This window comes from Myripristis murdjan, chromosome 20 (assembly GCF_902150065.1).
Source record: "Myripristis murdjan chromosome 20, fMyrMur1.1, whole genome shotgun sequence".
Lineage (NCBI taxonomy): Eukaryota > Metazoa > Chordata > Actinopteri > Holocentriformes > Holocentridae > Myripristis > Myripristis murdjan.
Genome location: NC_043999.1, coordinates 20,746,259 through 20,771,181, shown reverse-complemented (window position 1 = coordinate 20,771,181; position 24,923 = coordinate 20,746,259). Strand labels below are relative to the sequence as shown.

The window sequence follows — 24,923 nt, the reverse complement described above, 5'->3', positions numbered from 1 at the left end:
GTATCAAATGGTATTGCTCCACAACACCACAGTGCAAACAGTCCTCCACTGCCTCCACTCCCCAATGGATTTCTTTTAATAAAGAAGATGCATTATGACAATTACAAGAGCCTGATGTCTTGATTGTTGCATGTTTTGCCAGAAGAAAACTTACTGTGCTGAATTTCTCTTAATACCTAAAACCCACTTATACTTCTGTAAAGCTAGGTGCTGTAAATGCAGAGAATTTGAATATTTAAGTGTATATAAACACACTTGGAGTCACTATTTTTGATTCCACTCCACTGTCAAAGCTTTATTTCCCACACACCTCCTGGTGTTCAACAGAGCCTGATGGAGATGCCGGGGATTGAACCCGGGGCCTCATACATGCAAAGCATGCGCTCTACCACTGAGCTACATCCCCCTGCTGACAGGACACATGGGACAGCACTTGGGATGTCACAAGAACTGATACTGCCGATCTCATGACTGGCAAATTTCACAAAGCTTGCAGTAGCAGTTTCTAATGCAGTATCAGTAGTACTGCCTGGTACTGCATTTGTGAGTAACTGTGCACCAGCTGCTAACATAAGAAAACACACAGAGCAACAACAAAGATGACGAGTGGTCTTCCTCCTGCTCCTCCTGAGCTGCAAACTAACAAAAAACTTTTGGCAAAAACAAATTACAAAAGCAACCAACCACATTCATTGTTTGTAACAATGAGGGCTGTGCAGATATGTCATTATCTGTATCTGTATCAATTATTAAAATGATCTGTGTCTGTATTCAGACAGAAGCCCATAAGTGGGCGTAGCTTATACTGGAAGTCACATTAGATCGGGGAAATGTTGGATTCTCTAACCTAACATTCATGGGTAATGCAATTGTTGTGCCTTCAAAACATCAAATTTCTGTAATATTGGCAAATGATTAATAGTGAAATATATACAATATATACATGTACAACAACCATAGGATATTTTAGCAAAGGTGACAGAGGAAGCTGAGGATTTTGGAATTATGGAAAAGATGCAGGCTTCATTTTGTGGCAATTCAAAATAAATCAGCAAATCAGTACAGGACTATATTAACAAGCTGGACAGCTTTCTCAAGTCACTTGTGAAGATATTCACGATTATCCCCATTTACAATTATCCCGATAGTGGAAATTCACCACAATCATCTTTTTGTTACTGTTTTTATATAAAAATAAAAAGTTTCCATCGCATTATTTGATCCCCTTTTTTGTTTGAACTCGTCAAACAAAACTCTTCATAATTAGACAAAGTCTTAAACCTTTGTGTCCATTATTCTGCTCTTTTCCATCACACTGAAAGAGCTGAACATCAGTGACACCAAAACCAAGAAACCGAAACAAGTGAAAAGTGCAATTTGGAGCCAAAGGGTCTGCGATGGCCGGGAATCGAACCCGGGTCAACTGCTTGGAAGGCAGCTATGCTCACCACTATACCACCATCGCTGACAGAAAGAGTCAACTCCTGCTGCACACTCAGCACTTTCTGTCAGGAATTCAACTGGAAAAAGAGGAGGGACAAGAGGAGGAGAGGAGAAAGGAGGAGGAGAAAGAGGAGGTACAGCAGCAAGCAAACACTGCAGAGCAAAGAGAGAAGGGAGGAGATTAGAGACGACACGACACAACATGACACAAGACTGGGTTTGATTCTCACCTCATAAACTTACTAAAGTGTCAGTAGCAGTCAGCTGGAAGTGAAAATGATGAGTACAACCTCAAAGCAGGACTGCTGCTTTTCTCCTCTGCACTAGAAAGCATAATAAGAAATCAGGAGCAGGAAACCTGACTGACTCTGTCTGAACATCTCTGTGGACCGAGCTACATGACAGTTGTGCAAATGACCAGCAACAGCAGGCAAGGTTGAGCTGCATCACCCTCACAGTACACAAGAATCTGTTGCAGGTGTTGCTCTGTGACACCACAGTGAAAACAGTCAACCGTTGTTGGCAGGATTCGAACCTGAGCGGGGAAACCCCAATGGATTTCTAGTCCATCGCCTTAACCACTCGGCCACAACAACTCTGCGCTGAGACATCAATGAAACACCTAGCTTCATCTGATCAGTGTTCAACATGAAAAACTAACTTGACAACAGCTTGAAGTTATCCTTGATGATCACACAGCAATAATCCTAAAATGAGCAGTAATCCATGTGAGAAAAAATGAAAATGATTTAGTTTGTCTGACCAGCAAAAAGCATACATTTTATAACACTATGGCATGGAGAAAAGCAGGAAAACCTTTGCATTTGTGCAGCTGTGATTAGCAACTGTTTGATATATTTATTTTTTAAATAAAAAAGAAAATCCATTAAGACAAGGGCTGATTTCTTGATTGTTGTAAGAAAGCTTACTGTATTGAATTACTCCTCATACCTAAAACCCATATATGCTTCCAGAAATTAACTAGATTAAGTGCAGATTACAGAAATGCATACAAACAAACTTGTGGTTTTTGATTCCACTTCACTGTCAAAGCTTTATTTCCCACACACCTCCTGGTGTTCAACAGAGAACCTGATGGAGATGCCGGGGATTGAACCCGGGGCCTCATACATGCAAAGCATGCGCTCTACCACTGAGCTACATCCCCCTGCTGACAGACCCCTGGGACAGCACTTGGGATGTCACAAGAACTGATACTGCCGATCTCATGACTATGGCAAATTTCACAAAGCTTGCAGTAGCAGTCTCTAATGCAGTATCAGTAGTACTGCCTGGTACTGCATTTGTGAGTAACTGTGCACCAGCTGCTAACATAAGAAAACACACAGAGCAACAACAAAGATGACGAGTGGTCTTCCTCCTGCTCCTCCTGAGCTGCAAACTAACAAAAAACTTCACACTGTGGACACCATAGTGGCACAAATCAGCCTTTAACTTTTTTTTGTGGGGGTACAGCAACCATAGGATATTTTAGCAAAGGTGACAGAGGAAGCTGAGGGTTTTGGAATTATGGAAAAGATGCAGGCTTCATTTTGTGGCAATTCAAAATAAATCAGCAAATCAGTACAGGACTATATTAACAAGCTGGACAGCTTTTTCAAGTCACTTGTGAAGATATTCACACTTATACCCATTTACAATTATCCCGATAGTGGAAATTCACCACAATCATGTTTTTGTAACTGTTTTTATATAAAAATAAAAAGTTTGCATCACATTATTTGATCCCCTTTTTTGTTTGAACTCGTCAAACAAAACTCTTCATAATTAGACAAAGTCTTAAACCTTTGTGTCCATTATTCTGCTCTTTCCATCACACTGAAAGAGCTGAACATCAGTGACACCAAAACCAAGAAACCGAAACAAGTGAAAAGTGCAGGTTTAAGTGCAATTTGGAGCCAAAGGGTCTGCGATGGCCGGGAATCGAACCCGGGTCAACTGCTTGGAAGGCAGCTATGCTCACCACTATACCACCATCGCTGACAGAAAGAGTCAACTGCTGCTGCACACTCAGCACTTTCTGTCAGGATGTTACAATTGGCCGTATAGTTCAATGTTTCTTGCATTATCCAATGTATTACATAGTTCAGGACAGCTTGGCTGCTAAGCAGAGGACAGACACAGCAGGAGCCAGATGTACTTTCTCTATCTTGTTAGTTAGGTCTGTTGCATTAGATACACGCCCAGTCAACATTCACACACATAGCATCACACATTCCAGGAAGAAGGCATGGACAGTGGTTGGCCTGTCCATGTCCGGGTAACTGGCCAATTATTCTTGGTTGCGTTTAAGTCCAACCTATGTACGGGGCAGGCCCAAGCCCAAGAACATAAATGTGTATCATTTCCTGATATCGGGGCTCATTCTGACTGAGATCCTGCGGGAGCTCTGTCACACTGAGACCAGCACTGCCTTGCTTTATACACTATATTACCAAAAGTATTCGCTCACCTGCCTTTACTCATACTATGAACTGAAGTGCCATCCCATTCCTAACCCATAGAGTTCAATATGATGTCGGTCCACCTTTTGCAGCTATTACAGCTTCAACTCTTCTGGGAAGACTGTCCACAAGGTTGAGGAGAGTGTTTATAGGAATTTTTGACCATTATTCCAAAAGCGCATTGGTGAGGTCACACACTGATGTTGGTCGAGAAGGCCTGGCTCTCAGTCTCCGCTCTAATTCATCCCAAAGGTGTTCTATCGGGTTCAGGTCAGGACTCTGTGCAGGCCAGTCAAGTTCATCCACACCAGACTCTGTCATCCATGTCTTTATGGACCTTGCTTTGTGCACTGGTGCACAGTCATGTTGGAAGAGGAAGGGACCCGCTCCAAACTGTTCCCACAAGGTTGGGAGCATGGAATTGTCCAAAATGTTTTGGTATCCTGAAGCATTCAAAGTTCCTTTCACTGGAACTAAGGGGCCAAGCCCAGCTCCTGAAAAACAACCACACACCATAATTCCTCCACCAAATTTCACAGTCGGCACAATGCAGTCTGAAATGTACCGTTCTCCTGGCAACCTCCAAACCCAGACTCGTCCATCAGATTGCCAGATGGAAAAGCGTGATTCATCACTCCAGAGAATGCGTCTCCACTGCTCTAGAGGCCAGTGGCGGCGTGCTTTACACCATTGCATCCGACGCTTTGCATTGCACTTGGTGATGTGTGGCTTGGCTGCAGCTGCTCGGCCATGGAAACCCATTCCATGAAGCTCTCTGCGTACTGTACTTGGGCTAATCTGAAGGTCACATGAAGTTTGTAGCTCTGTAGCAATTGACTGTGCAGAAAGTCGGCGACCTCTTTGCACTATGCGCTTCAGCATCCGCTGACCCCTCTCCGTCACTTTACGTGGCCTACCACTTCGTGGCTGAGTTGCTGTTGTTCCCAAACGCTTCCATTTTGTTATAATAGAGCTGACAGTTGACTGTGGAATATTTAGGAGCGAGGAAATTTCACGACTGGATTTGTTGCACAGGTGGCATCCTATGACAGTTCCACGCTGGAATTCACTGAGCTCCTGAGAGCGGCCCATTCTTTCACAAATGTCTTGTTTCACAGTCTGCATGCCTGAGTGCTTGATTTTATACACCTGTGGCCAGGCCAAGTGATTAGGACACCTGATTCTGATCATTTGAATGGGTGAGCGAATACTTTTGGTAATATAGTGTATGTGACCAAAATAAATATCGCATCAGAAAATTGAAGACTGACTCTGGTCTGTTCTTGGGCTTTCAACAAAAGAATCGGGAGCTAACAAGGAATCCAACTGGAAAAAGAGGAGGGAAAAGAGGAGGAGAAGAGAAAGGAGGAGGAGAAAGAGGAGGTACAGCAGCAAGCAAACACTGCAGAGCAAAGAGAGAAGGGAGGAGATTAGAGACGACACGACACAACATGACACAAGGCTGGGTTTGATTCTCACCTCATAAACTTACCAAAGTAAAGTGTCAGCAGGATTCAGCTGGAAGTGAAAATGATGAGTACAACCTCAAAGCAGGACTGTTCCTTTTCTCCTCTGCACTAGAACACATAATCAGCAATTAAGAGCAGGAAACCTGATTGACTCCGTCTGAACATCTGTGCAGACTGAGCTGCATGTGCAAATGTGCAAATGAGCAGCAACAGCAGACAAGGTTGCTTTGCCTGAGCTACAAGACATCAGGCCACAGGAGACTGTTGCAGGTATTCCTTGCTGTTGCTCTGTGACACCACAGTGAAAACAGCCCACCGTTGTTGGCAGGATTCGAACCTGCGCGGGGAGACCCCAATGGATTTCTAGTCCATCGCCTTAACCACTCGGCCACAACAACTCTGCACTGAGATAACACTGAAACACCTAGCTTCATCTGATCAGTGTTCAACACGAAAAACACTGAACAACAGCTCACTGAAGTTATCCTTGATGTTTTTAACACAACAACGATCCTAAAATGAGCAGTAATCCATGCGAGAAAAAGTTAAGAGGAACAAAAGCAAATGTACATGTCACTTGTCCACTGGTTCATAAGTTGGAAAGGCGACTCCAAGTTGTGGTTTCCACTTATTCAAGCTGACATTTAGCTCTGTGTTACTCCCAAACTAATGCTCAGGTCAGAATTTAATGCTGAAAAGACGTGTAACCTGGGTGTAAACTATGTGATCAAGTCACAAGTTCAGGCGCAGGACCTCACTGCACAAATCCGAGTCATCAATATTCAAGGTCAAGGCAAGTCATGAGTCATCAAAATTGGGAAACCTACAACATCACAGACATCCCGTTCAGAGGCACGTACAGGAGCTGGTATCAGAGATGGCAGACGTGTTTTGTTTCCTTATATCTTTTATCAGAGGTCACGCTGAGATCACATTACTCTGTATAATTTAATAACCTCTTAAAATAGAATGCATTGTTTTTATTCTGCCAAGCGTTGTGTGTTTAATTTGTTTAAAATTGAATTGTTCCTTGAACGTGTACAGATGTAAAAAGCTGTTCATCAATGTGATTCAGAGAACCTGTGATATAGTTAGTACCACACCACACAATATGATTAGACTGGCCTCTTTAAATTCTATTATAACTATTATTTCAAGATAACCCAGTTGCAGGCTTCTCTGTGGCTGTTAGAGGACAGAATCAGCCTGGACAGTGTAAGGCTCGGCTGAAAGTCCCACTACAGCTGGTCACTGAGGAACATCTGAGGCTGAACTGTGTAATGAGGCCAACAAGAAGACTATTTTCAATGTTTTAGCTTTAGGTTATTACACAAAACAACAAAAAGCGCAATTCAGAATAAAGGCAATTGCCTCCTCTTCCATCTTCAACAGTGAATATCAGCCAAAAGATATACAGACTTGGCTCAGGACAATGCAAAACACTTAAGTCAATTCAAAACAATAGACTACCACACTGTAGTTGTTCAGCTGTTTAAACTGTTACACAAACAAAAAACAATAAAATGAACATAAGCTCTCTCTGCAGTATTTTATAATAGTTTAAATCTATCTATAATTATAATATGATAAATGTATATATAGAAAAGTGTAATTTAAAGATTGAAACTGCAAATTTTACTGTTGTCTTGCACTGAATTATAATTCTAGCTGCAGCAAAGCTCATTTTATTATTTCACATTTGAGGCACAGAGTGTTAAACACAGTGGGTGCCTCAGATGTGTGTAACTTCTGTTTTGGAGCTGTGCTGTCTGAGGAGCACGCTTGTGTTCGTGTTTGGTTTGGACACTGTTTACCATGCATGTAGGTGTATTAGCTATATTTGTAGTGGCCATTTATCAAAAAATCCTCAAAACAAACTCAAATTAAACTTACAAATAAAGGGTCACTACTGCACCATGGCCATGATTTACGCAGGCAAAAGAGTCCACTGTGTCCATTCTGAGTTTCCATGTTTTAAATGGTTTATTTCACAAGGCAAGCAAACAAACTGAGGACAAAGGAATCCCGCTCTCTACCTGTCTCTCTCGCTCTGGTAAAAAAAAAAAAAAAAAACGCCCACCCAGGTGCATATTGGCACTATACCTGCCCATACTTATAGCCTTCGTGCCCAGTGTTAACAAAAAACTCAAAATACACAAAATGATTCTACAAACTGAATATGGCAAACAAAACAACAAAACATAAACTAAACAAAAGAAAAAAAATATATAATCAAATTTAACCAAAAATAAAGCAATTATCTAAAATAATCAAACAAAACTCATGGCTCCTACAATATGTGTCTTTTCGCTCGCATTATGTTACTGTTCCTGTCTGTTATGTTGTGCGGTGTCTTGTCAGCCCATGAGGCCTTTTGGTGCATGACACCTGGAAAAATAACTGAATAGTACTGCTATTACTTGAAGTATATACTGAGTTGTAAACATAAGAATAATAAGAATCACTTTGTCATTGTCATGGTTAACAACGAAATTAGGTGCAATCCTTCAGTGCAGTATAGACAAACATCATAAATAATAAAAATAAGGGGGAAAAAAAACACAAACTCCTTCATATTCCAATATTGCACGTTTCAGTATTGCACAGACTTGTTAAACATGCTGCCTCGCCAGACTAACCAAGAAAACAGGGATGTGAACCTACCTTGGTAACTGTGGCGCTGGAAATCTGGAAATGACCACTAGCAGCAAACTTCACCTACCTGACGGTGAGTGTTGCTGCTGCTGCTGCATGGTTTACTGTAACACTGGAAATCACGAGTCAGCTTGATTCATAACACGATAAAATCAAACCATCGTCTCTGGTCGGGGTTATTCTCGGTGGAGAGGGGACGCAGACCCATGGCAGGTCACCGCAGAGTGTGGTTACACAGGGCGGCGGGCTGCGGCTGCGTCAGGCCGCTGGTACAGACGTGTGGTTTCACCCCCTAGCAGGAACAACAACACCGAGGCCTCCAGCAGACTGTGCGGTGACCTGGCGGTGGTCTGACTGCCTGACTGCCCGACTGCCTGCCTTGCTGGCTGTCAGCAGCAGGCAGACGAGGACCACCTCTTCAGAGAGCGCCGCTTACACACATATGAAGCTTTAACACAATAATAATACTAATACAATAATACAATAATAATAATAATAATAATACACAAAGTAGTGCAAAGGAGAGAAACACAGCAACAACTAAAGAAACCTCACAAAAAGTTACGTAAATAATAAATAAAAATAACATTACACTCACTTGGAAATATTGCATACGTTCGTTGTTTTGACAACTTTTCTGTTTTGTGAGAAAGAAATCTTCCATTCCATAGGCCAAATTTTAAAAGTAAAATATCAGTTAGGAAACGAAAAAAAAAAAAAAAAAAAAAATCTTGCAGAAAGGACACTTCATCAGAGGCCAGAGACCTTGAGCGCCACCTGGAGTCTATCTGTGTACAGGCCTTCCCCGAAAAAGATAACAATTGGGAAAGAATGTGGTTTATGTTTTATATTTAGGTATACCACAATTAGACATAATATTTTTAAACACTTTTCAATTAATGTAGTCCTCATCTACTCTCTCACATACACAGGTTCAGAAATGAGTGTAAGAGAATATGTTTCATACAATAATCAGGTTTCTCCAGAGAAATCTCCCTGCCTTCATGCCAGAAACCAAATCAGTATTTTCAGGGGGAAAAAATACAGTTATTTTACTCATATCGTTTTCAAAGTCCAGCACATGCTTTGGGTAATATTATGCATTTATCTCATAGACTTAGTCTTAGACTATAAAAAACTATAAGATGCCCAATTTGTTAAAATTTGAGTGAAGTGAGATGCAACTTGACAGTAACAGCACCACTTGAGTCCCTCCACCACTTCCTGGGTGGAGGTTCAGAGTTCAGCAGGACAGTGCTGGTTCTCTCCCAGTTCTCCCAGTCTCACTGGTTGCTCTCTGACAGAGAGCATTAACATTAACATTGGTTGCTCTCTGACAGAGAGCATTAACATTAACATTAACTAAATATATTTACTTTTTAAATAAAATATAATTCCATGGGAATCTATTTCACTTAGATTTAATCTACATGTCTGTTCCAGTCGCCTTCCCCAACAGCGTCAGTTCTTGGTTGGTTCTGCATTTTCTGGACGGTTCATAGGATAAAACAGTGCAAAAGATGCAAACAAGGTATTGCAGTGTGTGCATCTACAAACTTTTGTAAGATCTAACTGCATAAAACATTATAAAGAACAACAATCAATAATTTTAAAGATTTGTTTTAATTTTCAACTGTGGAACCGTGTATACATGCACACACACACAAACAGCCCATTGTTGTTCTTATTCAGAGTGTCTTACAGAGGGTAAAAAGGATGAGTCAGTGTCACACACAAGGTCGAATTTAGGAGGAACAATGCGGTTTCTGTTAAGGAAATGGAAAAGCAAGACTTGTGTCATGGTTGATAATCTATCCATGTGGAAAATCAGTTTTTCCAGTGATTCTCTTAATTAGACTAATATCACTCATGTGAAGCAGTAGTGGTGGCAGAAAAAAATCTCTTCTCTCTTATACTGATTCAAGATCAATTCACAAATTCCAAAAATCGATTCATATTTAAGTTTTTCGGTCTTGTAATGAAGTTGCTTTCATTTTTTTCCTGAAGGGAGAACTATTCATATCTTAGCTCGCTAAATCCTACAGATGGCGCTATGTTGCCATGCCAGCTCAGCCCTCTCCTCTCTGAACTGTGTGTGGTGAGCTGGCACGGAGGGAGGGCTATTTATCATTTAGCAATTAAAACAAGAAAAAATACATTAAGCATGGCAACAGTTCAGTGACAAAAGAAGAAGCAGCACGAGGTGAGCTGATGGACAAGCAAGAGCTGAGAAGCCCAGCCGACTCTGCTCTTCTTGACAGGTAAGTTCAGTTTTGCTGAGGCACCGTGAAGACCTCTGGGACTGTGCTGCGAGCTCTGCAGCTGGCTCCAAGTCCAGGATCTGCACTGGTGGCAGGAGGATTTGGGGAAACGCTGATTTAGGGCTGCGGTCACTCCAGGAATCCTGTGTTTTTTGGGGGTTTCTGCTGACAAAATCCAAAAATAAGGGCATCTTTCACACATTGATTCCTGGTAAACTACTTTTTCAAGAAGACTGCAGAGCAATGATAGCGTTTGGTCGCACCATGGCCACAGCTATTTATTTCTTGACTGGGAAAAAAAATGGCACCGTGGGAAACAAATGACTCCATTGCAAAATGGAATAAATAAAATTGCTCGCAAGGAAAAGACTCATAAAAGACAGATTTACTGCTCGCTCACCGCTGTCCAGATTGAACGTCAGCCAGCTGCAGGATCAATCATTTGTCTACTGACGCTGGCTCATTAGCATTACACAATCTGTGGCTGTCCACGTGATGGAGGCCTGCAACACGCCTCGGCTCCGCCGTGCCTGCTGACCACAGAGGTCCAGCTGTTGTTAACCACTGCGGTCTGTCCACAGAGGGATTTGACAGAATGTTTCCACCGTCTCAATTGCGAGGGTCGATGGCCTGGGGAAAAGGCTTTCAACACCCGAGACTGACATCATCATCTTCCTCTCCTCCGCCCTGAATCTTGCACGTTGTGGACAAAGAGAAAACAACACTCTGTTTTTGTGTGGACTCTGACGCGGCTAAGCAACGTGACACAATCTCTGATACTCAGGAGGGACGGGTGTAAGAGTGTGCACGAAACAAACTGCATTTCTTTTTCAATCAGCTCGACAGTCCGAGTAGAGGAATGAAGGAAAGGCAACATCTGGCTCAGATCGAAAGAGGAAAAATGAGGGGCAGAATTGCGTTGTAGAAAAACTCGCAAAACAATCTCAGTTTGAAATGACATTGAAAAGTTATTTTCTCCAACTCCTTTCTAAAAATGAGAAATTCTGGGGGGAGAGTGAATTGAAAAACATTACCTCACTTTGTGAAAGTACACCCAATTGAGCAACTTGCACGCATGAGCACACGGCCAGCTGAGTTAACCATATAAAACAAATACCAGCTGCCACGTATCTGACAAACTAGAGCACAGTAGCTTCCAAATCCTGTGCAGCCAGGTTGTGTTTATGAGGCCCTTTGCCCCTTATACCTGCACCTAATTGATTGTGTCAGTGAGCAAGGTAGACACACTGCATGGCAATGGAGAGGAAACTGGTATCTTTAATTATTCAGCTCGGCTAACGGCAGGCCACAAACAGTACAAGGCCTCCCAGCCACACAGCACAGGCTTAACTATTAATTATAGATGAGAGCAGCAGCTCCCAGTCAGTCAGTCTGCAAAGAGAGATGACCCACCGACACATGGGAGCTACCTTTTTTAATCTTTTCTCAACAGAAAATCATGATCTGCAAAATCTCAACATGCACAAATTAGATTCACTCCACTTAACTTCAGTGTATTTTCAGTTTAAAGGGAAGCAAAATTTGTAGTTTTTTTGGTGGAAAAAAAAATTTCTATTGTCGTCACTGGATGCAGAAAACATTGCAAAGTGCAAAAATTTGAATGAACAGAATTTGAATTGCAGCTGCACCGGTTTCCTCCACTATAGGCTCAGCAAACATCACTAACAGTAACTCTTGTTAGCACAGCACGCTAATTTTGTGCTGCTCCTGGATATAAATCCACCAGTTCTAGTTTTTAGTATGGGAGCTCTACAGCAATGTTACCTATGAGAACATTAGGTAACATATTGCTGCAGTGCTAATAAGATCTGCATCTGTTTCACCTTCAACAAGCGAGATATTTTTCACTTTCTTGCAGGGCCTAAAACTCAATCCTATTACAGCTGGTGACTTGTAGGAACTCTCAAATCTTGGTGGATGATGAAGACAGAATTCAAGAACAACAATTAACATGAATATCCCCATTTGTAAGTGGGTTTATCATTCCTTTATATACATAATGTGATTTAAGACACCCTAATCCACCACAACCCGCACAGCAGCTTCATAAATTTCTTTTCTTGATCATATTTCCAAAGGCGACAAGGCCCATGACAGCCTCCTCCCAAATCCAGACAGGAACTGGGGTTTGGAGAAATGCTTTCTCGTGAGATTGCATTAGTGTCATGCGGTATTTACTTCTTTTACATGGATCTTAATACCCAGGATGATAGAGACACTCTGCACATTATGTCTGGCTTGACATGCTGCGGTCTGGTATAACTCCACCTCTTATTAGAGCAGACGCACATGGACGTTGTGTATGTGCAAGGCAAATGATGGATGTGTCTGTAATCCTTAGAGAAGCCCTGAGTTTCGAGGTGAAAAAGTGAATGGTTGCTAGTGTTTGACTTCTGCACCAGCCCAGTCACTCCATAATGTTTTGTTGGCCTGGAGCAATTTGACATGTGTAAAGTGTGTAAAGTGTTTCCAGATTGCTTTCTATACAGCATGTAGGATTTGTAGTGTAATGTCCAGTAAAGCATTTTGCTTTCAAGAAGACACATCCAGGCCATCATGAGAGGAAAAATTATTCGTTAGCTCTGCCTTTCAAAACTGAATGTCTTATTAGTGTTGATTCCTGTGCGCCGGCTGCCAGTGTTGAACCTTATTGAAGTTGACTGTTTTCCACATAACTGACCAATGAGCAGATTGACAGCTTGAGCCCTCCTCAGGTCGGTCATATGACCCGTTCCTGTCTGCTGCACTCAAAAGACAGCTCACGCAAAGCGCCAGAGCTCAAAGCTGTGGTCCTTTTTGACCGACTTCAGTTACACTAAGATGCATAGGTATGAATTTTGGTGTCAACCCAAAAGTGGTTTTCATGGCAACATGATTTCCCCTCACAAAACATAAACCCTGAAACCAGTCAAGGGGCTTTGTAGGTTCACGAGGTTTCAGTCATGGAGAGGGAACATAGACACACTAATATTCAGATATTCTTATGTATCGGTAAAAAAAAAAAAAAAAACAGTTTAACCATAGATCAGAATACATTTTCCACTTGTTTTATCTGTGGCTTGTTAAAGATAAAAAAAAAAATCAAATTGAAACATAATAACAGCATCTGCACTGAGGTTATTTGTGTTGCCTTAGCTCTGTAAAAACAGCACGTTGCCATGGAGCCACTGACCTCCCTGGTGACTGCAAACTCGTATTGACCCGTGGGAGCCGGTCAGCCAAAAGTCTCTAATCTTCCCCAAGGGTTTGGAGAAGAGTTTTCCAATGGCTAATTTCTCTTTCATTAAAAAAAAAAAAAAAAAAAAAAAAAGAGAAAAATGTCTTGGTTTGTTTTGGGGGGTGCTGAGCTCAAGACTTGCCTTGAGACTGTAAATCAGCTCTGCCAACAAATTACCTGTTAAATAGTGCCAGCAGTTAGAGGGCACTGTAACTCCACCAGGCCTTTTTCCAGCAGCATATCATCATGTTTTGGCTGGTTAATATAAGTAGTGCTATTACTTTCTGTCTGCTGATTAGGCAGGTTTCTCATGTGTTTTCCTCTTACACTGTTCAAGCTTGACATTTATCTCAGGCAGATGGGGAACTTTATCCTGTAGCGCAGAGCCAGCCACTCAGACATTAGTGAAAAGGGCATTTTCACGGCTGCCAGGAGTGGCGACAGAGAGAGACGAGAGAGGGGAGAGGATGGATGGACGGATCGAAGGGGGGAGAGGAGGGGAAGAAGTGAGGTAGTGCTCCTAAATCTGCATAATCCCCCCTGACAACAGGGGCAAACAGGGTGGGATGAGAACGGTGGTGTGGACCACCCTGGATCTGGCAACCCCACAGGGAGGGGGAGAGAGAGAGAGAGAGAGAGAGAGAGAGGCCGCTGCTGTGCTGCTGACAAGATCTGACACTGACAAAGCAGCTGTGGAGCCAAAGTGGTTGAATTTCTCCAGACTGTAGCCTGTTTAATGCACACACACATGCACGCACGCACACACACACACACACACACACACACACACACACACACACACACACACACACACACACACACACACACACAAACAGTGGAGACATGCAAACCAGCACACAAAGGGACACACAAACAGACAGAGAAACAAACAGATGTACAAAACAGATGCAGACAGTCACAGAGACTGACAGAGGGAGACATTAGTATGTGATTAGTGTATGCACGCAAGCACACAACACACACACACACACACACTCTGTTTTGATCATCAGCTCGGGCATCCACCCCTCACTTCTGTTTCCTCCCATCTTTTCTTGTTCTTATCTTGTTAACCCCTCCATTCTTCTGTGTCCCCCCCCCCCCCCCCCCCCCCCCCACTCCTCCACCCCCCCACCCCCTCAGTCTCGGCTCACCCTTCCCATCAGACCAAGTCAAGCTTGTAAGCAACAAGCAGACTGTTTTCTGTACTCTCTGAAATCTGCACGGCCCTCAGAGATGTTGCATTATTCATGGATTTGTCATCAGCCTTCATTTGATCAGCGGAGACGCATGCTTTCCCAAACACTGCTCGTTTTCCATGCGACTTTGCTTTGGTGATGTTGTGTGAAGAGGTGTGGTGAGACAAATAAAAGTGTGCCACATTTTTTCTCTGTGCGGTCACACGAGGAAAAACAAATGTTGTGTATTGTGTATCAATGCCGCATACCCATTTCCAGCAGCTGAGACTGAAAACCTACCCACTTGTAACATTACCCTCACAAATGTCATGTAAGGACAAAAAGCAAGATGCACTAATGTAACGTTCATTATTTGATGAAGGATACAGGCATCCTGCTTTAAAATAAGCTGTGAGTGTGCTTGACTAAAACTGTCAACAGTCTATTATGGGGTTTTAGTGATTTGTGTGCTTCAGTTTCGGCAGTAAAGGTAATGGACTAGGTTTTGTTTGTGTTTTAAAGAGGCTGCCATGCAATGTTCTGTCACAGTTCATGCAGTATAATCAAAAGTCTATGATTATCCATGAACCATGACCTTGGTCTTACTTAAAATTGTTGTGCGTAATATCACTCTGACTGGCCTGTGTCCAAACCATCTCATATAATTTGTTATTTCACAATAATCTAGTGCAGATGTGAACGGCTCATTGGTTGGCTGCGTCGCAGATCTAGTAATCTTAGAAAAATAAAACTTAAAAAAACACTCCTTACATGCAGTCGCGCTAATTCAATAGCACACGCGGCGCAGAGCATTTCAACACCTGTTTTTCATTTCTAGCTCGACAAAAGGATGACATTCTAATTGAGGTCACATGGCACTGATCGCAACGTTTCTCCTCCAGTTTCGATCAAAATTACATTCGTGAGTGAGGACCATTATCGTGAAATGTCCAGTGTTCATAAAATCACGAAGCAAGAGACTGAAGTGGCTTGTGAAATCTGCACGACAAAAAAACACATGGCTTAAAGTAAAAATGACCAAATTCAAATACTCCTGGACACCTCAGAATGTTGCACGCTTCCAGTTTACATGAGTTACACTATTTTTAAAAATGTTCAATTTATAACTCTTTAGTATTGAGCTGAAAAACCTTGAGGAAAAACTGAAAAACCTACTTGTGGGGCAATATAATTTCACTTTCCAATGCTGTTTTGCAATGCAGTGCCACTTCATTCAAAAGCATTTATCAAGCGAGTTGATTTAATTTCACTTCTTTTAGAGAGAATTAGATATTTTGATATTCTGCACTGAATGACATGTAAGAGGGATATTTTTTCTGCACCCCCGCTCCACTTCAGCTTTTTCCTGAGGCCACTGAAGGCATGGTAATGGTAATGACTGAGGGTTTAATGCAATAAAGAAATTTATGGTGTCAGACTGGGTTTTAATTGTGCCAGGATCACATTCAGTCCCACAATAGGTCATCGAGCACACACACACACAAACGGTATGACCCCTTCTTTCAGTGAGCCTTTACACCATGCATCCAAACATGCCCTTTCAAATGTCACAGTCAGCCTCAGTTATTTAAGTCCCAAATCCATCAGCGTATGCCAGAGCCAACAGGACGAAGCGAATTTCCCAGGCCTGAAACAATCGAGACATTACTCAAAAAGGAACAGGAAAGACCCATCTGTGCTACTTCTGAAAGCCCTCAGTTGTAATTACAGATTTTGCATGGTGCCCTGTTAAAGCACCGGGTGGTCCATGTGAAGACCCGGGCACCTCTGAGTTGGATCTGCCACCTTCAACACATGTTGTTGTTATTACGGTTTAAAAGAAAACCACATTGAACTTCAAAAGCGCAACTCTGTCATATTTAGGGTGCTGTAGTCTGCAAATCCGTAAGTGAGGCAAAGTTCACCCGGTTGAGTGTGTTGGCTCTGAGTCACACTACAGTGTTTACATCAGATAGCTTCACCCGGGGGTGCACAATCCCCTAGTGAGGGTGGGATGTGACTGCTGAGAGAAACCAAGCTGTGAGGACTGAGCTTTATTCTTTTTACATGGAAACACAAATAACTTCAGCTGGCCTTGACTGCAATAGGAGGACGAGTTCAAATCCAGTTGAAGTGTTGTACAATCAAAACTTGTCAGTCGTCTGAGATTATACTCATTAAGGCACCTCGTTGGCCATGAATGACATCTCATTTAACGATCTTGGGCATTCACTGTATGTAAAACACACGATATAGATTGTACCGGGTAAGTATTCTCTGGCGCTTCAGTGGTGCATTGTTGACAACTGTGCAATTTTCTGCTGGAAAGTTTTTTCTCTTAGGTCATCTCCTCCTCTGAGTGTGAGAGAGGCTGATGAAGTCCATCATTAGGCATGCGGATAATGAGAAGAGGATTTATCCACAAACTTTCTCGCCTGTCTCCCTGCCTGTTTCCCTTCAGCAGCCATTATGTGCGCTTGGGTCCACACTGTGTTGCATTTTCCGTGCCTTTGAAAACAAAAGAAACTGCTGTTCAGAGCTATGGTTGGCAGATGGGGTGAAAATGTGCAAAACACTTGTCAACACAGCCATTTATTGCCTCTTAACATCATATAAAAATACATGTTGAAGCGGCACGTTTGCCTGTATGATCACATCTTCAAGCTCTTCAGCCAATGCTGCTCACCATATCTGCATCTCTTATGTACAGAATATTTTGGAACATGTTAAAACAATATGTTTTGTTAAACGAATATAGGAGTTTGCTAAAACATTGGACTGTACATATTATTTTTTGTGATATAAAGCCAATGAAAGCCCCTGCCGCAGATCATTTCCCTCTGGTTGCATTTAAAACCAACCAACCAACCATTTTTCACACCAAGACTTAAAAGCAAACTTTCAAGTAAAACGTGAAGATGGCTGAAACACACCCAAAAAGGTTAACAAAGGGGTCTTCATCAAATTTTAGTCCTAATTTGATTATAAAAGATAATACATGAGTTCCACAAAGACAACATAGTCATCTGCCAATATGATAAACTTCTACTGGTCCAACAGAACTAGGCTGAGAATGCAGCCAAAGCAAGCCAGCTAGAGAGGTGTTTTGACTTGATCAGTAGACTGATCAGTAGACTGATCAAGTCAAAACATAAAAACAAAAGGTTGATACAAATATAACAAACACAAACCCAAGATTTATTTTTTGTAGCCAGTGATGAAGTTACTTAGGCTTTATGTTATTATGTGATCAACTCAATATCAAGAAATTTAAAATATGAGCTAACAGTATCGGCTGAAGTGCTTCAAGAGGTGATGATATGAGAAAAACTGCTGCTTCAGTGTATACTCTTATATCGTGTCAAGTAATAAATGGCTGTGTTTTTTTTGCGCTGTTGTCGTTCCATACGAAATGCACCTAAAGGTAATGGCAGGAAGGGATCTAAGAGGCTCACTCTGCAGCATAAAACAAGGCCGGCCAGCTTGCCTCTTGTTTCTCTGATTTGTTTTGAGGTCAGCAAAACTTTCATTACTGCCGCTGACATCGATGCTGACTGTCTTCCTTTGTATGAAACCACTAATGGTTATGATGAGCCATGAGGAGAAGAGCCTGCTGCAAGGTAAGACAAGGTACATTAACAACAACCAGAGTCCGGTGCAGACGCTCCACAGTTGTGGACAACAATGAAATGAAAGAGGTCTTGTTAGTGTAGCCAGTGCTGCCAGAGTCCATGGCTACTTTGACCTCATTACAGGGGCTTATACCAGCCAGAGGGACGACGAGGGGCGGAGCGGCACAGTTAAATGCCCTGTGCAGACACGACGGCCCCCATGCCAAGAATGCACTCTCATTTAGCATGCAGCAACGAGAAAGCCCACGCAATCCAAGCTAGCCAACTGGGCTGAATCCTCCCAAACAGCATGTTCACAAAGAATTTAAACATGACTGAATGGTATGCAATTGTTAGGAAGCTTGAGAGATAAAGTAGGGAACAGAGCATTTAAAGAACCATGAATGTTTGGCCCGTTTGCTACATTTTACCCAAATTTTACGTTGCAACAAACCATTTTGCAAGTCATGCAGGCGTACTAAAGATTTAGCAACATATAATTAAAACCCCCGGTTTTTGAATCTAAATTTTTGGTTGAAACACACATCTTACAATATTCTGCCATGATAATAAACTGATAATTGTCTGTGTAAAGCAAAGGCTTCCCTGGGGACTATTTTCCCTGGCAGAGAGATCATTTCAGTCTGTCCTGTTTCAAATCATGAAAACATAACAGTGTTACTGCTTTTAGGAAAACTAATGTGACGACTTTATTATGGTGATTACTGGTGTGAAAAAAGTTTGAAGTCTCTGAAAGTTCATTTTTATATCGTATTGGAATGAATGGAAAGCAGTGGTTGGATAAAAGTTATGAACAATGATATCGGAGTTCTAAAATATGACTGCTTTCTTTGGGAAAAGATTAACTGAAATGTGACGTACACACATTTTGTGGATATTATGCTAAACATGCAAAACCACTGGTGTGGTCCTCTAAGGATTTTGAGTTATTTGCATTTCAGATATCAGCAAATTGCTTGACGGATGATTTTTCCATATTTACCATATTCATCACCATGACTAAAATTTACTTTTTGAAGCCTGAAGCAGTGGCTCTCTGTAAACAGATGCGTCATCCAGGGAGAGTTTGCAGTGCTGCCGTCTTGTCAGGGAGGGAGAGGAGCAGACTGATGCTCCAGGCTAGAGCTGTCTGCCCTCTGATAAGACAAAGAGGGCTGAGCGTCATCAGACAGGCTCCAGAGTGAGACACACTGTGAGTGAGAGGCCGATAACATCTGCAGGACACCTCACTCTCTATCAAAAGCATGTGTCACCATGGAACTGGGACAATAAGGCAGGAAGACTTCTCTGTGCGAGCTGGAAGATTAATCCTCCACATCAGGTGAGAGAGCTGTGAGATCAGTTTCATACGTTGGCTGCAGGAACCACAATAATGACAAGATCGTTTCAGTTGAATTTAGCTCAGCTTTTGTCTCAGATTACCTCGCATAAATGTACGCTGCAATGAAACACTTCCTCTTGTGGCCACGGCTCATTCCAAACATGAGTAAATAAAAAAAACAACACAGAGAAGCAAAATCTCGGCTTCGGGTTGGGTTCGGACATAAAAACATGAATGCCTGTCGGGTTCGGGTTGGGCTCGGTTACTGTGCTCTCAGTCCCGGGGCAGGTTTGGACAAAAATATCCAGCCCGATCCACACTCTAGTTCCTATGGGTAGCATTTCATGTTAGCTTAGCATAAAAACTTGAAGTCTATGGGAGTCATTAGCCTCGCTCCACCAAAGTGGAAAAAATACAACTTACAGCAAATCCAAAGCTGTCTTATTTACAAAATGTGTCATGCATATTTGAAAAACACATTTTGGAACTAAAAAAGCATAAAAGTGATTACAGTTCCACCATTTAAGTTCTCCTGAAATGGTTCTCAATTTCTAAAAAAAAATATCTAACACATGTATTTCAGCCATGATATACTGTGTAAATAAAACATCTGCCGAGTTGCTGTAAGGTTTATTTTTTCACTTTGACAGAGCTGGGATCACATGAAATGTAACCCATAGGAACTGAACAACTGGACGCAGAGGTGAAAATGGTATTGAACATCTTATCTTAGTCTGAACAGAAAAAGGGTATTTTGAACAAAACATTGGGGTATTCCTTTAAAAAAACAAACTCTATGTAGCTTAAAGTAATATTAAAAGATCATGAATATGTAGATCACACAATCGAAACTTGGATTGAAGCGTATAATTCCAAGCCCATGCTGTGAATTTACTGCTGGGTGAATGGTTGTAAGGTTTAAGCTGACTGGTGCAGCAGATGTAAATGATGTTGCTGGTCGGAGGTAAACTGAAGTGGCGTGTGATCCCAGTCTAACACGCACAGTAATTCCTCTGCATTGACATACCTCTGCTCTTTAGTGTCTTTCTGATGGCGCTCATGCAGCACATCTCTGTTTGAAATGATTCGGAGAACCTTTGAGTTGCCTTTTGCCGCTCAGCAGATGCAAAGTCCATGTGTGCAATGCCACAGCCCCAAAGGCTCGCTCGAGGCACATGTGTTTCTTGTGTATCGAACGCCAAATGGAATTGACATCAAATCAGCCGTCCAGAGCCTGGTCCTGTTTAGAGCGCACAACACGCTGTATTTCTGTCAGGCCGCAGAACAACAAAATATGGATTTCATGATAAGCTCTCCTGGAGTCAAGGAACTCAGTAATGTTCAGATGAGCATCGTTAGCCTTCATCTCTCTCCAAGAACCCATTACTGGATATCGGATCATATACTGACTGTGAGGTAATGCAGGCAGATCGCTCAAAAAAATATACATAAAGTACACATGGACACACATAGTTAATAGTTTGAAACCCAATATACCAAAAGGGGGATGGGAAAAGGAAAACCTCAAATGACCTGCTATGATACAGTTTCAAATAATCTCATACGACAGCAATGCACTGCAGAGCAGCCAGAACAGGCCCAGGAATGGAATCACAAATTGCCTGATATGGACAAAAAAAATCAATACACAATCTGGGATAAATTGCTGGAAAAACACACTGGCTTTAGTGGAAAGCTGCTGCACTTTATTATGACATTGTCTGAATGCTTGTCACATGCAGGAGGTTAGCAGATAGGAGCTGGGCGTTCAGTTCGCTGTCCCGGGACTGTCTGCTTGTACCGAAAGAAGAAGAGAGAAATCATCTGATATCAGCAAAGCAACAGCAGAAGGTCACTTGGCCTGCCTGTGGTTTTGGCTGTATCCCTTTTATGGATCTAATTTACAACTTCTAATCTTTCACATCTAAGTTAGCAGCATTTGCGGAATGCACTGTTTGACATGTCTGCTGTCGTTTCAGTGTGATTTACTCCGTTGTCAAAGCAATTTGTTGGCCGCTTTGCTGTAACAAAAGTGTCGTTTTTGAGATTCCTCTCTTGTAAACAAAGAGTCCTTCATCTTTCCTGGATAATGCATGATTGAGATGCCGAGACAGAGAATACATTTGCAACCACAGTGATGCATAACTTGGAATATCATTATTTTAAAGTGGGTGTGCTGCACTTTGTTGGGCTTACAGTATAAAGCGACGTGCAGGTTCAGCCCGTCCTAAATCAACTCCTCCTCTGTGTTTTCCATATGGCTGCCGGTGTCTCATTGGTGAGTTTCATGTTAGCTACAGGCTCATCAACCATTCTGACTGCGGCCAGGCTACAATGGGGATCATTTGTTTGCCACCGGCCTGTTACCCTTAGCAACATGCCTTGAAACTCACCATGGTGGAGACTATTCAAAAGAGGCAATGCCCAAACCTATCTGATGAAAGGAAAGGGGTGACAGGGAGGGAGTGACACTCAGAGTCAAAGTCACTCAGACCCCCACACCTAGATGCAAGGCTGCACCCTGCACCCACATATAATCTATCGCCTCTTTCAATAACATTTAACAGCAAGAGCTCCAGTCTATTCAGCTCCAGTGTTTTGCATTTTACAAGCCCGTCATGTGTTGGCGTCACGGAGACAGACACTGCCTCAGCTGTGACCCAGTTGAATGTTTATCTGAACTTGTTCTAATGGACTGTGGACTGTTGTGCTCTGCTATTAGACCAGACTGGAAATTGATTGTCCATTGGGCTCAGACTGACCCCATCAGTCACTGCGGGAAAAACACTCTGCATGTGCGCCTGTGTGTGTGTGTGTGTGTGTGTGTGTGTGTGTGTGTGTGTGTGTGTGTGGTTGAGACATCAGTAATAAGATACACAGATAGATACATAGATAGATAGATAGATAGATAGAGGTGAATTGGTTCAATAAACTCATGGTTTGGTTCTGTTTGTATTGAGGTTTTTGGGTCACGGTTTTGGTTTTGGGTCGCTTTGTTTCATCAGGGAGAAAAAAAAAAAAAAACACTACCATTTCTAATGTTCTCTGTATTTTGTCAGAAATACCTTTTTTCATTCAGAGATCTGGGATAACAATATGAAATCAACACATATTCTTTTAAAGGCAAAAGTGTCCTTAGACTATTCAAAACAAACATACAAACACTGAATGGTTCATTTTTTTACACTGAATGGTTCATTTTTCATAGTTTGCTTTTACACTTCATATAGATAGATAGATAGATAGATAGATAGATAGATAGATAGATAGATAGATAGGGTAACTCCCATAACACAGGGACTGCGTCAAGTTAGACCGCAAATTTAAACCATTCATCCTTCAAAATAGAGGACTAGAGTTAATCACACTAGAGAAAACATTAATGAGGTGTACAGAGCAGGAAAAGAATATGACATGACTAGAGTACAAGTTGAAACCACAATTCCACCGGTAAATCACGGCACTGAAGCTGCAAATGGTAACACGTAAATTTAGCGCAAAGAAAAAATAGGATTTCAGGCCTATTTGACTATTGTCATCCTCGCTGTTCCTACTTATTTACTGAAAATACTTTGTAGTGTAAAAGCTCGTCATGGACTCTTATTTTGAAAATGGAAACCGGAAAATTTCTTTTGTTATTGTGCGGCACTTGACAGTAATGCAGAAGTTTACGAAGCGGAGCGGCGTGAATGACAGTTACATTAGGCGTGTGTATGCATGTGTGTGTATGCGTGCGTGTGTGTGAGTGTGAGTCCAGTGGACACAGTGCGACTGTCCGGGCTTGCCGCCGCAGGGATACGGTTTCCTCCAGGACAGCTCCGGTAAGTCAGTGGAAAACCTGTTTTGTGCAACTTAGTTGAGGCTGTGTGTTGTGCGGAGCGGACTGAGACATTATTAACCCGGTCCGACTCCAGAGTTTGTCGTGCAGCGGAAGACGGGAGCTCCAGGAAACCTTCAGGTCAACACAGTTACCTATACGACACGCATTTTGGGTTGCGCAAAAGTTGATTGTTGAGTCATGTTCGGTATTAAATGTGAAAATATACTTATTTCCATTTCATACTTGTTGAGTACAGAGTTTGCAGTTGTCCGGTATCCTTTTGTTTATTAAGCGATATTAATTTATTTATTATCGTCGTGTTTTGTGGACTCAAACCTCTACCTCCAGTGCTCTTCAGGTGAGCCCATCCTCCGGCAGGTGGACTGAGTGGCGACACCATCACGCACTGGCTCGCATCAGCTGAGCCAGAAAGTAAAAGGTCGAGTAATCAGTCTGCTTTTGGACAACTTGTGAAACTGGAGAGCCAGACCCAAGGCCACAATAGACCTCTTTATTATCTGTAAACGCACGCCGCGGCGCCCGATATATATTAAGTTACCCTGTACATGTCATCTAATACTACACGACTAGGAATAGAAGATCCATTAGTCTCGGTGCGTACCCTTGTCGCCCCTATGGAAAGAATGCCACGCCAAAGTGCATGAAAAAATCTTGTACTTTACTGTGCCCATGCCTGTTGTCCAACATGCATTCAGGATGAAATATAACTGAGGACGTTTGACGAATCAGTAGAATCCATTCTTCAGTTCGGCGTGCATCAAACACACGAATCCGCACCCACTTCAATAAAATTTCGACTTTAAAACATGCATGTCTGATATTCCCAAGTCAGAGGTGTGGGCCGTAGCGGGCTGTGACATATCTTAAAATTGATAATTTATCGAATGGAGTGGTGCTTGTTGGGTTATCTATGAGCCGAAAAATCCAGAAATTCTTTGGATTTTGTAAAATATCTTTCTTATCCATCTCCGTTTTTTTAAACTATGGTTATAATCCAGTTAATATAAAAAACAATATTTTGAATGGGCTTTGGCGTGAGTTGCATACGCTGTTATCCTGCCGCTTATCAAGGAAGAACTCCTTTAAGGAGGCTGTCATTCTTCACCATCAAAGCAGGCTATCAGGCTATATGTAGGTGGATCTGTTGCCCAGCGTGTGTGCCCAGCGTGTGGTATGGAACATGTGTATTCTAAGTTTACAAGTCAGTGTGCCTGTTGCCTAATTGGGCCTTCAAGTGGAAAGTATATATATATATATATATATATATAATGATATGCATTTGTGTGTGTGTGTGTGTGTGTGTGTGTGTGTGTGTGTGTGTGTGTGTGTGTGTGTGCACTGCTGAAGTGTTTTTCCCTCTTCCTTATTTGGCAGGTAATGCATTGCTTATCATCTGCCAAAACAAATAACCTGCATGTAA

At 42.1% G+C, this 24,923-nt stretch overlaps 6 non-coding genes across 6 annotated transcripts; all 6 read right to left on the bottom strand.

Moving 5' to 3' along the window:
• Positions 1-334: 334 nt before the first annotated feature.
• Positions 335-406, bottom strand: trnaa-ugc (transfer RNA alanine (anticodon UGC)). Its single transcript has one exon. It is a non-coding gene; the product is annotated as a tRNA-Ala (tRNA).
• Positions 407-1,393: 987 nt separating this feature from the next.
• Positions 1,394-1,465, bottom strand: trnag-ucc (transfer RNA glycine (anticodon UCC)). Its single transcript has one exon. It is a non-coding gene; the product is annotated as a tRNA-Gly (tRNA).
• Positions 1,466-1,957: 492 nt separating this feature from the next.
• Positions 1,958-2,039, bottom strand: trnas-aga (transfer RNA serine (anticodon AGA)). The gene has a single exon. It is a non-coding gene; the product is annotated as a tRNA-Ser (tRNA).
• A 500-nt stretch (positions 2,040-2,539) lies between these two features.
• Positions 2,540-2,611, bottom strand: trnaa-ugc (transfer RNA alanine (anticodon UGC)). The gene has a single exon. It is a non-coding gene; the product is annotated as a tRNA-Ala (tRNA).
• A 761-nt stretch (positions 2,612-3,372) lies between these two features.
• trnag-ucc (transfer RNA glycine (anticodon UCC)) lies at positions 3,373-3,444 on the bottom strand. The gene has a single exon. It is a non-coding gene; the product is annotated as a tRNA-Gly (tRNA).
• Positions 3,445-5,693: 2,249 nt separating this feature from the next.
• trnas-aga (transfer RNA serine (anticodon AGA)) lies at positions 5,694-5,775 on the bottom strand. The gene has a single exon. It is a non-coding gene; the product is annotated as a tRNA-Ser (tRNA).
• Positions 5,776-24,923: the final 19,148 nt, after the last annotated feature.